The sequence below is a fragment of the Bufo bufo genome, chromosome 8 (genome assembly GCF_905171765.1).
Source record: "Bufo bufo chromosome 8, aBufBuf1.1, whole genome shotgun sequence".
Taxonomy (NCBI): domain Eukaryota; kingdom Metazoa; phylum Chordata; class Amphibia; order Anura; family Bufonidae; genus Bufo; species Bufo bufo.
Genome location: NC_053396.1, coordinates 140606421 through 140618466, shown reverse-complemented (window position 1 = coordinate 140618466; position 12046 = coordinate 140606421). Strand labels below are relative to the sequence as shown.

The following is a 12046-nucleotide window of genomic DNA, read 5'->3' as shown; positions in this document are numbered from 1 at the left end:
TCATATAACTCGTTATGTTGTTTCATTCTTCAGTTATTGCTACTATAAGTTTATTACTGAATCAGCCACCGGTTGTTACCAGGGGAAGGTGAGTTCCTGAACAGTCTGACACTGGCATCACTAATTGGACAGGGTCAGACTGTGCAGGGACAATAACTGGACAGGGTCAGACTGTGTAGGGACACCCCTCAAAAGTAACACCCAGTTGCTGATTCATAAATACATTTCTAGTAGCAAAAAACTGAGCAAAGGATCAACACAGAGTCATATGAAAAGATGCATGGAGAATGCAAGACGCTATTAAAACAGACAAGTTAGGAGAGAGCACAGGTCCTGTTTAAATATACTGTAGTCACATTTAACAATTTCACTGCCAGATGTGTTTCAAAAATGTTACACTTCTGGGAACGAAACGTTGAGCTAAGTTCTGACATGAATAATAAAACATGAGAAAATTTACATACAATCTAATGCTAGAATATTTTCAGAGTGGATATTTTATTAAAATGACTTGTGATATTTGTATCTTTTTATTTTAATATTTATTTCAGCAAGTCCTACCATACGCTTACACACCATCTGTATGTGTGTTATAAAAATAAAAATAACTTTACAGAATAATTCATACACAGCTCTAGATATATGTAATAGCTAATGTCTTCTGCAAAATAAGCTGAAACTTAGTTCTAGCCACTATTAAGGGCTTATGTTGTAGGATTTTCAGTGGAGCAGCTGTTGTTGACTAGGAACATCTGTCCATAGAATGATGTTGCATAAAAGAGACTAGATGGTCATTTCAGAAATATATATACTCAAAAAGTGTACTTTGCCATCATATTTGTTTGCATAATTGTGCGTTAGTATGCAATGCTCAAATAAATGAGCAAACATGTAATATGTAAGGAGTGGTCAGACCCTTACTGAACAGATTTTTTTGACCCCGGGTGGTGTGCATGGCTCCTCACTCTAAGATGGCAGAAGGAATCAGTTGGGCACAGTGGTAACTTACAAAATGAGGTCTTTACTTGACTCACATGGGCCAGCAAGTTTACAGTTAGGACAGTCTGACAGGCAACAGGCTTAGTGGTCACAGGCTCTCTGTAAGAGCATAGGTTTAGATAGTGGCAACAGGATCATTAGGTGCACTGTCTCATTAAATGGCAACAGACGAATATAACTCCATAAGAAGAAATAACTCATTTTCTCTTCAAGGTAGTAACAATGAAAATGGCTGAATCTGCATTGATCACCATGACTTTCGCTCAGTGAGGTTCAGCACCACTAATCTAAACAGTGTCTGACAGTTGCTCCCAGGCTGAGATATCTCTGACTTCACAGCGCCTGCAAACATCCACAACAGTAATATTATGTCCTTACACACAATACTGCACACAGTCTGTCACTAAATACTGCATACTGGCTGCAGGTTGGCTGATCTTTCACAGGCCTTGGCTGCTATCAGGATGCATGGATTGGGTGGCTTCTTTCTATCCTTCAGCTCTGACTTCATCTCCTTTGCAGTAGTCAGTCCCAGATACCATAGATAGCCCCTGAGGTGTTGTACACTTATTTCCAGTACCGATTACCTCCACTTATCTAGCTGGCGACTTGCAGGAATATAAGCTGACATGGTTTCCAGCAGCAGCAGCACCAGCTCTCTGTTTTACATCCTGCCTGCTACCACTGACTGCTTTTGATCCTGAGGTCTGCAGAGCACTGCAGTTTATAATTTCCCATTGCCAAACCATGTGCTCTCAGGACTCTCACTACATAATATAAGGGGATTATCCAGGAATTGATAATGATGACAGATCTTGCAACTAGGCCAGGTGACCCATTTACGGTGATGTCATATGGCTTAGGAAGGCAGTGACGCTCATGGAGCACTGGCCTCTTCTAACAGCTGATAGGCTTTTGTCATGGTTGTTGAACCCCCACCAATCTGATATTGATGACCTTTCCAAAGCATCAATATAAATTCCTGGATAACCGCTTTAAGGACCATTCCCTCACTAGCATCTCACATTGGCCTAAAGGCCGTACATGGTATATCACATATTGTCACAACATGTCATATCATCATGGGTGCAAGTTACAGTACATGGCACACTTAAAGGGAACCTGTCACCTGCAAAACGCATATTTAACTGACCACAGTACCTTACAGTATCCCCCCGTGTGTTGATAATCATGTTTTTCTTTCCTCTTTGTGTTTCTTCATACTTAATGTCGGTTGGCGCTGTCTCCGAGTCAGGTTTGAAGTCAAGGGGGCAGCGGCCTCCTTGCTTCAAGTAAAGCTAAGCCCGCCCCTTACCCCTCCTCTCTACAATTAGATGGACATGCTGCCGTGATGCCTGTTACAGCGTGATGGCCAGGCCCGCGATCGAACTGTCCGGCGCATTCGCAGTCAGCAAAATGCAGGCGGGTGAGTGAGGATTGTGCTGTAACAGGCAGCGTACTGAGCATGTGCTAGAAGAGCGCGATCCCGGCATCACGGCAGCATCTCCATCTAATTGTAGAGAGGAGGGGTAAGGGGCGGGCTTAGCTTTACTTGAAGTAAGGAGGCCGCTGTGCCCTTGACTTCAAGCCTGACTCGGAGACAGTGCCAACCAACATTAAAACAGCATTTTTAACAAGTATGAAGAAACACAAAGAGGAAAGAAAAACATGATTAGCAACACACTGGGGGATACTTTAAGGTACTGTGGTTGGTTTAATATGCGTTTTGCAAATGACAGGTTCCCTTAAAGTGCTGTGATGTAATAGCGTCCATAAACATATTGTTTCAAAGCGTTTCCTGCTCCATTCAAGAGCTAGTTTTGGCGCAGTAGACTGCAGGAAACAGCTGACTGGTGGAGGTGCGGGGTTTCAGATCCTCAACAATTGGATATATATGACCTATGCTGATAATAGGTCATCAATAACAGGACCCTGGAAAACCCCTTTAAAGAATACAGTTTTTCTTGTAAGAGGCAGTTTGGTAAGCTTCTACATGCAGGGTGGTCCCATATCCACAAGTACCCTGTGATGATATCCAAATTCCTGCAACTACAAGTGCCAGCATCATTTCACACTGTTATGCTTGTGACTTCTCACAACAACAAAAGGTGAGAGCACACCTCTATGTAATCCTTTTTAGTATATTTTCTGGTTGGCGTTACCCTATGTTGCACCTGGCTCCGTTTCTTTTTTTGGGTTCTTGGATCTTGCTTTGTCTAATAGATAAAATAAATGTGGATGCAAATATTTAAATGATGCAAATCATAAATTGCATCATTTTTTAAATAAGTTTAAAGCTGTACTGCTTAATGTATTGGTTTTCATCCATCTTCCCTGCTATTACCTTGTTCTCCAGGACATTTGCTGCTTGCCATTATCATTTGGTCCCAACTTGTTCATTGGCTTTAGGCGCAATACATTGCTTGTGTCTCTGCCACATCAGAGATATTTATGGTCGTACCAAGCATTCCATTATATATGCTTTCCTTTGCTGTTTAAAGGGGTTAGTTTGGATTAGAGGAGCACTGTAACTGAAGGGTTAGATCTGGAATCAATTTTCATTTACAGTTGAGCAGCAGCTATTGATGCCGAGCTCACAGCTCAATAAAAGATCTAAAGATACAGACTTCATACTTCTCTTTCAATATAAACAGCATAATCAGTCTCAAATGTTTTTTTGCAAAGACATGAGTATTGACATATTTTATTTAATAACTGTCTTTTAAGTTTTGAGTTATCAGCAGCCTGCAATGTTTTAATGATTTTTTTTCCCTCCGAATCATGCTGACCATTACAAAGGATATTTATAGGGCATGTTCATTATAGCAAGCAAGCATCTGTTTAACATTTCTCATGGGATTTCCTGCATTATTAAGACGTACCCTGTACAGATTTTACGACAATATTTTCAAACATACCAATGGTTTAGATTGCACTAAACCAAGATTTCAAGAAAAGGTTTTTAGATCTTTTTAGGAAGGCAGTTAAAAGTATTCACTGGGGCCACCATGTCATATTTAATAGACAACAAGGTCTTTTCCAGATCATATGTATTAACTGCTACCTTTAGGTCATCCGTAGAGATCTAAAGAACTTCATTTGTTGGGGGGTGAATTCTCCTTCATAATGAAACCTTTTCACCCTCGGTGTTCATTCTGTAGGTCTAATTTATTGAATACTAAACTTATAGGGATTAGTCATCTCTAAAATTATACCCTTATCTAAATCTGTCTTATCAGAAAAGCATCAGGGGGATATTGGCTCACATTTAAAAGACCCAGTGGGTATATGGAAACTTATTTTCAACACTGTTCCATGGGGGGAAAAAAGTATGCAAATTAGCTAATCTCATCCAAACCAGAGACCCCTCCTAAAGGAAAAGTGACCCATCTGAGCAGTATGAAATGTAGTTTTGGTAATAACTTTTATCTTAAAGGGACACTTCCATCAGAAAAGAGTATTTTTTTAAACTCAATAATCATAGAAAGCTATTTTTAGTAGAATATTTGGCTGTTTTTCATTTTTATTTTAGCAATACTATTCCAATGAAAATTAAATAAACAATGCTGCCCTTCTGTAGCAGTCAGAACAGAGAGATACATGCCTATATAGATAGGTAATCTATTGTCAGTTTACTGCTGCTATGAGGGGAAAATGCTATCTGGTAGTATAATCGCATATATAGAATTGGGATGACAGTATAACAACTCTGTTGTGCTCTTGATACCCAAAGAAGAGCAGTGCACTTATCAGTGTAATGTATGATGCTCTAACTGAGTCATTCACCGTCTTTCCCTTTCTGGTCAGAGTAAATGGTCTGAGTGACAAGCAAGACCGTTTAAAACACTAAAGGCCAAACAAATGAGGGAGTTAAAGAGCCTGGATAGGAAAAAGAATACATTACATAGATTATTCGCACATAGGCTTTTAATATGTGATCATTTTTTATGATAGCGTCCCTTTACCAACTTAGAAGAGGGAATGCAAATGAGCTCCTAACAAGCTCTGCCCCTAATGTCACCAGCTCTATTATCCAAGTCATGTCTAAAGGCCTGTCTAAAAGGTCAAACACTGTCTGACATCTGGTGGCATTAGAGGTAGAGCTTGCTAAGAGCTCATTTGAATTCCCTCTTCCCATAATTCCTGAGGAGCATGTATGGCATATAAGACTCCACTCCTCAGGCCGCTAAGGCAGTCTCCATAAGAAGATGTAGTATCCCCCGAAACCTTTAACTACTTACTGTATTTATAATGTACGTTTTTACATTAATGGTAACCACTACAGGATCTTTGCCACATATGGCATATTTGTAGTAGGGCATGATCTAGATGTATCTATCTGTCCAAATGATAAGGTTAGGGTATTTTATATATGTAAGTACAAGATCATTAATAAATATATTGAAGAGAATAGGGCCCAATACTGACCCCTGAGGTACTCCGCTATTGACAGTGACCCAATCTGAGTGTGTACCGGTAATAACCACCCTCTGTTTCTGAGCCAGTGATATATCAATATACACTCCAAAATGGCCTTTATAGAAAGTGCAACTCATCCCACAACAAAAAAAGGCCATCTATATTGACATTAAAGTAAGTCTGGTAAGACTGGAAAACTCTGTAAAAAATGTAGGTTTACTCTAGAGATAAGTGAATCATTTCTAAACTTATCAAATTAGAGATGAGCGAATCAATTTTGTAGAATTTAAATTCAACCAAAATTTAGGAAAAAATCAGATTCAGTAGGATCAGAATTTTTTTCAGATTTGTTTGGGTAGAATTTTTTCAGAGAGTAAACGAAAAAGAGTGGGAGTGGGGGAGAGAGAGATTGGAAACAACAAATCATTATTTAATAGCTGTTTGCGGATTAAATCCAAAGTCTGTTTGAGAAAGATTGAGCATTGACTTTTCCTTTTGGAAGGAAAGCTAATTAATCATAAGTCTCTTCATACCTACTAGATCCTCTCTAAAATGAGAAAATCTCTCTCTCACCCTTTTTATTAAAAGTACTTTAAATATGGGTAGCATTAAATTGTACCCTAATCAAATTTGTTTGCCGATTTGCACAAATCAGAACAAAACAAATTTAAAGAAATTTACTTATCCCCAAATCTAATTCATATGATTTTCCAAAATTTTGATTCTATTAAAGCCGAAACATTTCTGATTAGTTTTGGATGTCCTGCTCAAAATGGCAGCTACCATTTTACAGTCCCGACAAAAGGCAACCACCAACCGAAAAATTATAATTTTTTCAATAGTTTTTATTTAAGGTTATGTAAATTACAACACAAAAGTATAACAAAAGTGAGTAATGTACATAACGCTAGAGTACAGCAAGTATATTATGACAAACAGACAAGCATTTGAAGTGTACAAATCTCTAGTTTGAGAAAAAAGAGGAAAGCACACTAGTAGTAAACAGTTAACAAATTAACTAATGGTCTCAGACAGGTTTAGACAAAGAGTCTCAGCAAATTGGTAGAAGACGGGGTCATGTGAGACATCCAGGCTCCCCATTGATGAAGAAATCTATCCACTCTATTTTCTTTGTAGGCCATTATCTTTTTGAATGAACAGGTATTATGGACTCAAGTTATTATTTCTGCAGTTGTAACAGTTGTAGGGATAGTAGTAGATTTCCAACACCTGGTGATTGCCAATTTTGTCGCGAGAAACAAATGAGCGACGGGAACCTGATACCATGGTGCAATGGAGTATTTATCTTTAAAAAGGAGTGCCCAGAGCAGAGATTTTTCGATAAGAATACAGCAGAACCTGGATGCAACCTCAAAGATTCCCGTCCACAAGTTGGACAGCAATGGGCAAGTCCAGAGAACATGCAGTAGGGTGCCTTTGTTACCACATTTTCGCCAGCATAGATGGGAAGTACCAGGATAGATTTTACTAAACCTTTCTGGGGTAAAGTACCATCTCAGACAGGTCTTAATAGCAGCTTTATACAAGGATGTGTTGCAGAAAGTAGCAGAAAGGAATCTAAAGGTTGTGGTCATGGGAATAGTCTCCTGTAATTCTTTTTCCCAAGCCAAAAACAGTGCTGATTTAATTAAGGTTTGCTTAGAACCTAAGGCCATATATGTTGGTCGGATGACCGACTTAGTGTTTGGCTGAATTGGGGTATCCCACAGCTCCAGAATCACTTTATTGGCAATCACCTGGCATGGACTCTTAGAAAGTAGTATATGGCGAATCTTAAGGTAGTTGAAAAAGTCCCCTCGCGGGATGTTGAACGCCAATTGCAGCTCACTGAAGGATTTGATATGGCCATTCCTATATAGATGACCAGTAACCTGGACGCCCAGCGAGCGCCATTAAGATAGGCTTAGATTTGGCAGGTGCAGTTCTGAGAGTTGTAGAGGATACACATTGAGTAGGGAGAGAAGTACATGGGCAAACTTCTTGTGGAATGTGTGCCATTTGTGGATAGAGGCCATTAGCATTGCAGGTAAGGGGGTACTTTCAGTTGGGAAATACTAAGGCTGTTGATAAGAAGGGTTTTTTTAGTAGGGGCCAGAGCAATTTCAATTTGAACCCAGGGAATTGAGGTATCTGTCAGCCACAAACTCTTAAGTGAGTGAGCTTGAGTTGCCTGGAAATAGTCCGACAGATTGGGAAGGCCAAGGCCTCCTTGCAGTTTAGCCCTGGAAAGTATGCTGGCCCAATATGGGATTTATTACCTGACCAAAAAAAAACTGTTGAGTAAGCCTTGAGCGTTGACAAAGAAATGATTGGGAACATTGGTAGGAACGGTTCTAAAAATAAACAAAAGTTTAGGAAGTATCAACATTTGGAGAAAAATGATAATTTTAGAATTTTTTAAACTTAAAAAAAAAAATCTGACAGTGCAGTGTGTTTTTAAAGAGATTGTTTTTATTTTTTTTAACAGCAGCTGCTATATGTTTACCCATAGCCATATATGCTGCTGTCACTTTGATATTACTAATGTCTTGTTAATGAGCTTGAAAGGGGTTGGATACAGTCGTAGGACACCTTTTCATGATAATTAGGGCATTTTTGACTCAAATTTATATGGAACAGAATTTAATCTGATCAACGATTAATGCAAATCAGACCTGAAACAAATTTCAAGAACTTTACTCATCTGTAGTTTCATCTCTAGTGCCCACTCAAGCAGTAAAATAATACAGTATTGCCAAGGCCTCAAGTTTAACTTACACAAAGATTTAGATGAGAGGCGCTCTTTAATGAACAATGTAGTCTAAAAGTACAGAATCTGAAAAAAAATGGTATTTAGTCATGTTGGCCTCAATTACAGGAAAAATGATACCCAGAAATGTGTATGTTTTATGAGATTCACATGAAGAATATTTCTCCTTTGGGTACCTAAAGACAGCTGCCAAATATTCACAACTCACTAAGTCAATTTCCTAATCTTGCTGGAATGTAGATTCGTTTGGCATGCTTTATTTTTCTTCATTAATGAGCCAACCTAACGTCTCTCAAATGGTGTAGCTCTAGGACTCTGCCGCACAGTTAATCATCATCAGTATATGGCACAGTGTTTTTATAACACTGATTGGACTAGAAAGTTCATTCATTTAGCCTTAGAGATGCCAGGGTTCCAGTAGGTGTTCTGTTCTTTGTATCCTCATTAGTGATGATCGAGCATGCTCGGCCGAACACCAGTTCGGCTCCAGCATCTCGATGCTCGGCACATGGCGGTATTCGGCTGAATACTGCATGTGCTCGAGCACAATGCTCGAGTCTCCGACCCGCACGTTTCTTGGCTGCTATGCAGCCAATAAACGTGTAGGTAAGTACTGCCCACACTGTAATGCCGTAGCCATGTTGGTTGCTGGCATTACAGTGATAGGCTGGACGGAACGCTTCATCGGGTGCTATATAGCACCCGATGACGCATGTTCGGCTCATTCTTAGTCAGGGAGAGCTGTGCTGAGGAAGGGACAGACAGTGGAGGGAGTGATTTAAGAATATTTTTACCACCAAAACTTTTCAGAGACCCAAAAGTCCTTTTAATGACTATTGTGTGTGTGGCAGCAGCAATCTATATTTTTAGCGCCAACTACGCTAAATTGCAAAAACTTTACAAACCCAAAAGTCTTTCTAAGGAATATTATGTGTGGCAGCAATATCTATTTTTAGCGCATCCTGCGCTAAATAGCGTATAATAGTTAGGCCGCTGCAGACAGCGACATTAGCTGCGCCACATCTCTAGTGTAAAGTGTGCACATTCCAAAAAAAATTGTGACATCCAGTGTACTTTTTCCGTAGACGGTGTCCACTGCAGAAAGTGACATTAGCTGGGCCACATCTCCAGTGTAAAGTGTGCATATCTAAAAAATATCTGACATCCAGTGTACTTTTTCCGTAGATGGTGTCCGATGCGGACAGTGACATTAGTTGTGCCACATCTCCTGTGTAAAGTGTGTGCATCCCAAAAATATCTGTGACATGCAGTGTACTTTGTCAATAGACGGTGTCCGCTTCTGAGAGTGACATTACCAGGGCCACATCTGCAGTGTAACGTGTGCACTTCAAAAATGTGTCTGTGACATGCAGTGTACTTTTTTGTGTCGACGCTGCGAACAGTGACATTACCGGTGGTACCTCTCCTGTATAATGTTTCCTCATCCCAAATACCTGTGAAATTCCCTGTAATTTTTCATGAGCCACTGGTGACAGCATTGACATTACCTGCGGGATATCTCCAGTGTGATGTTTCCACTTCCCAAATACCTTTTTAAATTTGTTTGCGCATACACTTCCAAATCCTATGCTACTGTACGCGTGACAGACTTTCAAGCATATATAACATTTAATATGAAGAAGGCAAGCAGTAAGGGACGTGGCAGTGGCCATGATGCTGATGGTGCACACAAAGGCCGTGGCCCTGGGAGCGGTGAAACTGTGTCTGCTGCCAGAGCACAAGAAAAACAATCATCCATGATACCTAGCTTCATATGCCAGTTTACAGGGCGGCGCAGGACACCACTCTTGAAGTCAGACCATTGCGACCAGGTGGTCAGTTGGATTGCAGCAGATAAGGCTTCAAGTCGGTTAAGCACCACCCTGTCTTCCACCAAGTCCAGTCTCAGTAGCCAAGAGTCTGCTCAACCCAATCCTCACCCTGATCCTCCTTCCTCACACCATGGAGAGTCTGGGCAAACAAATGATCCCACACTCGGATATTCCGAGGAGATCTTTTCAGCGCCATTCCTTGATTTGGGCCTCTTGCCAAGAACTCTTCAAGCGGGACAGATCTTGTGCCCTGATTCCCAAACTCTTGAGCATCCACAATCACAAAAAGATGACGGTGGGGAATGGCAATTACTGTTTAATGAGGTGGATGATGATGAGACTCAGTTGCCAATAACTCAATGTCAATTATTGTTTCATGAGGTTGATGAAGAGGATGAGACACAGTTGTCAATCACTGAGGGAGTGATTAGGTCAACAAGTCAGGAGGATGAGCAGAGTGAGGAAGTGGAAGAGGAGGTGGTGGACGATGAAATCACTGACCCAAACTGGGAAGGTGGAAAGCGGAGCGAGGACAGCAGTACAGAAGGGGAGGGATCTGCTGCACCGCAACAGGCTGTAAGAGGCAGTGGGGTGGCAAAAGGGAGAAAGCGGGCCTCACCAAACAGGCCCGCAACTGTTCCACGGAGCACCCCCTTGCGGAAATCTCCCATGCCAAGGGGCAGGTGTTCCGCAGTATGGCGCTTTTTTGAGGAAAGTGCGGACGACAAAAGAATAGTAGTTTGCAACCTGTGCCGTACCAAAATGAGCCAGACGTGAACACTAGCAACCTCACCACCACCAGCATGATCCGCCACATGGCATCCAACCACCGTAATAAGTAGGCACGAACGCCTGGGTCCACAATCTGTGTCTACAGGTCACACCACTGCCTCCTCTTCCCCTGTGTTACGTGCTGGCCAATCCCCTGTCGAAGGCACAGGCCCGGATGCCTCCCGCCCTGCACTGGACCTTTGCAAAGCACTATCAGCGACCACATCCACTTCCGTGTCCCAGCGCAGCATCCAAATGTCCTTACCCCAAACATTTGAACGCAAGCGCAAATACTGAGCCTCCCACCCACAGGCCATAGCACTAAGTGTGCAGCTTTCCAAATTACTGGCCCTGGAAATGTTACCATTTAGGCTTGTGGACAATGAGCAGCCTGATGTCAGCGGCCATCCAGCTTTACACAGTCCCCAGCCGCCACTTCTTCTCCTCCACCTCCTCCTCCACTTCCACTTCCGAATTATCCGCATGCAGCACCAGTCAGTCCTCAGTCGGTAGCTGGAAGCAGTGTTGCACTGCAGTGGGGAAGCAGCAACAGGCCGTGCTTCAGCCTATATGCATAGGGGACAAACAGCACACCGCCGCAAAACTATTGCAGGGGATTAGAGACCAGACTGAGCTGTGGCTCTCGCCACTGAACCTAGAACCAGGCATGGTTGTGTCTGATAATGGCCGTAACTTGGTGGCGGCTTTGAAGCTCGGCAAGCTCACACACATCCCATGCCTAGCCCACGTCTTAAACTTAGTGATTCAGCGGTTTCTCAAAACCTATCCCAATTTGCCTGAGCTACTGGTGAAAGTGCGCCGCGTGTGTGCACATTTCCACAAGTCATCAACAGCTTCAGCCGGTCTGTCAACGCTGCAGCAGCACTTGAAATTGCCAGCTCAACGGCTGTTGTGCGACTTGAGCACGCGCTGGAACTCTATGTTCCACATGTTGGCCAAGCTTTGTGAGCAGCAGAGGGCAGTAGTGGAATATCAGCTGCAACATGGTCGTCGCCTTTCCAGTCAGCTTCCGCTATTCACAAGCGAGGAGTGGGCATGGATGTCTGACCTCTGTGAGGTTTTAAGAAACTTTGAGGAATCAACACAGATGGTGAGCGGCGATAACGCTATTATCAGCGTAACCATCCCACTTCTGTGTCTTCTGAAACACTCACTGCTCACAATTAAGGACGACGCTTTGCATGTGGAAGAGGTGGAAAGGGGGGAAGACATTACACAGGGTTAAAGCCAGACC

General features: G+C 42.0%; 1 protein-coding gene across 1 annotated transcript in view; it reads left to right on the top strand.

The window, feature by feature from the left end:
• Positions 1 to 12046, top strand: part of AFF2 (AF4/FMR2 family member 2) — a 628447-nt gene that overhangs the window by 472728 nt on the left and 143673 nt on the right.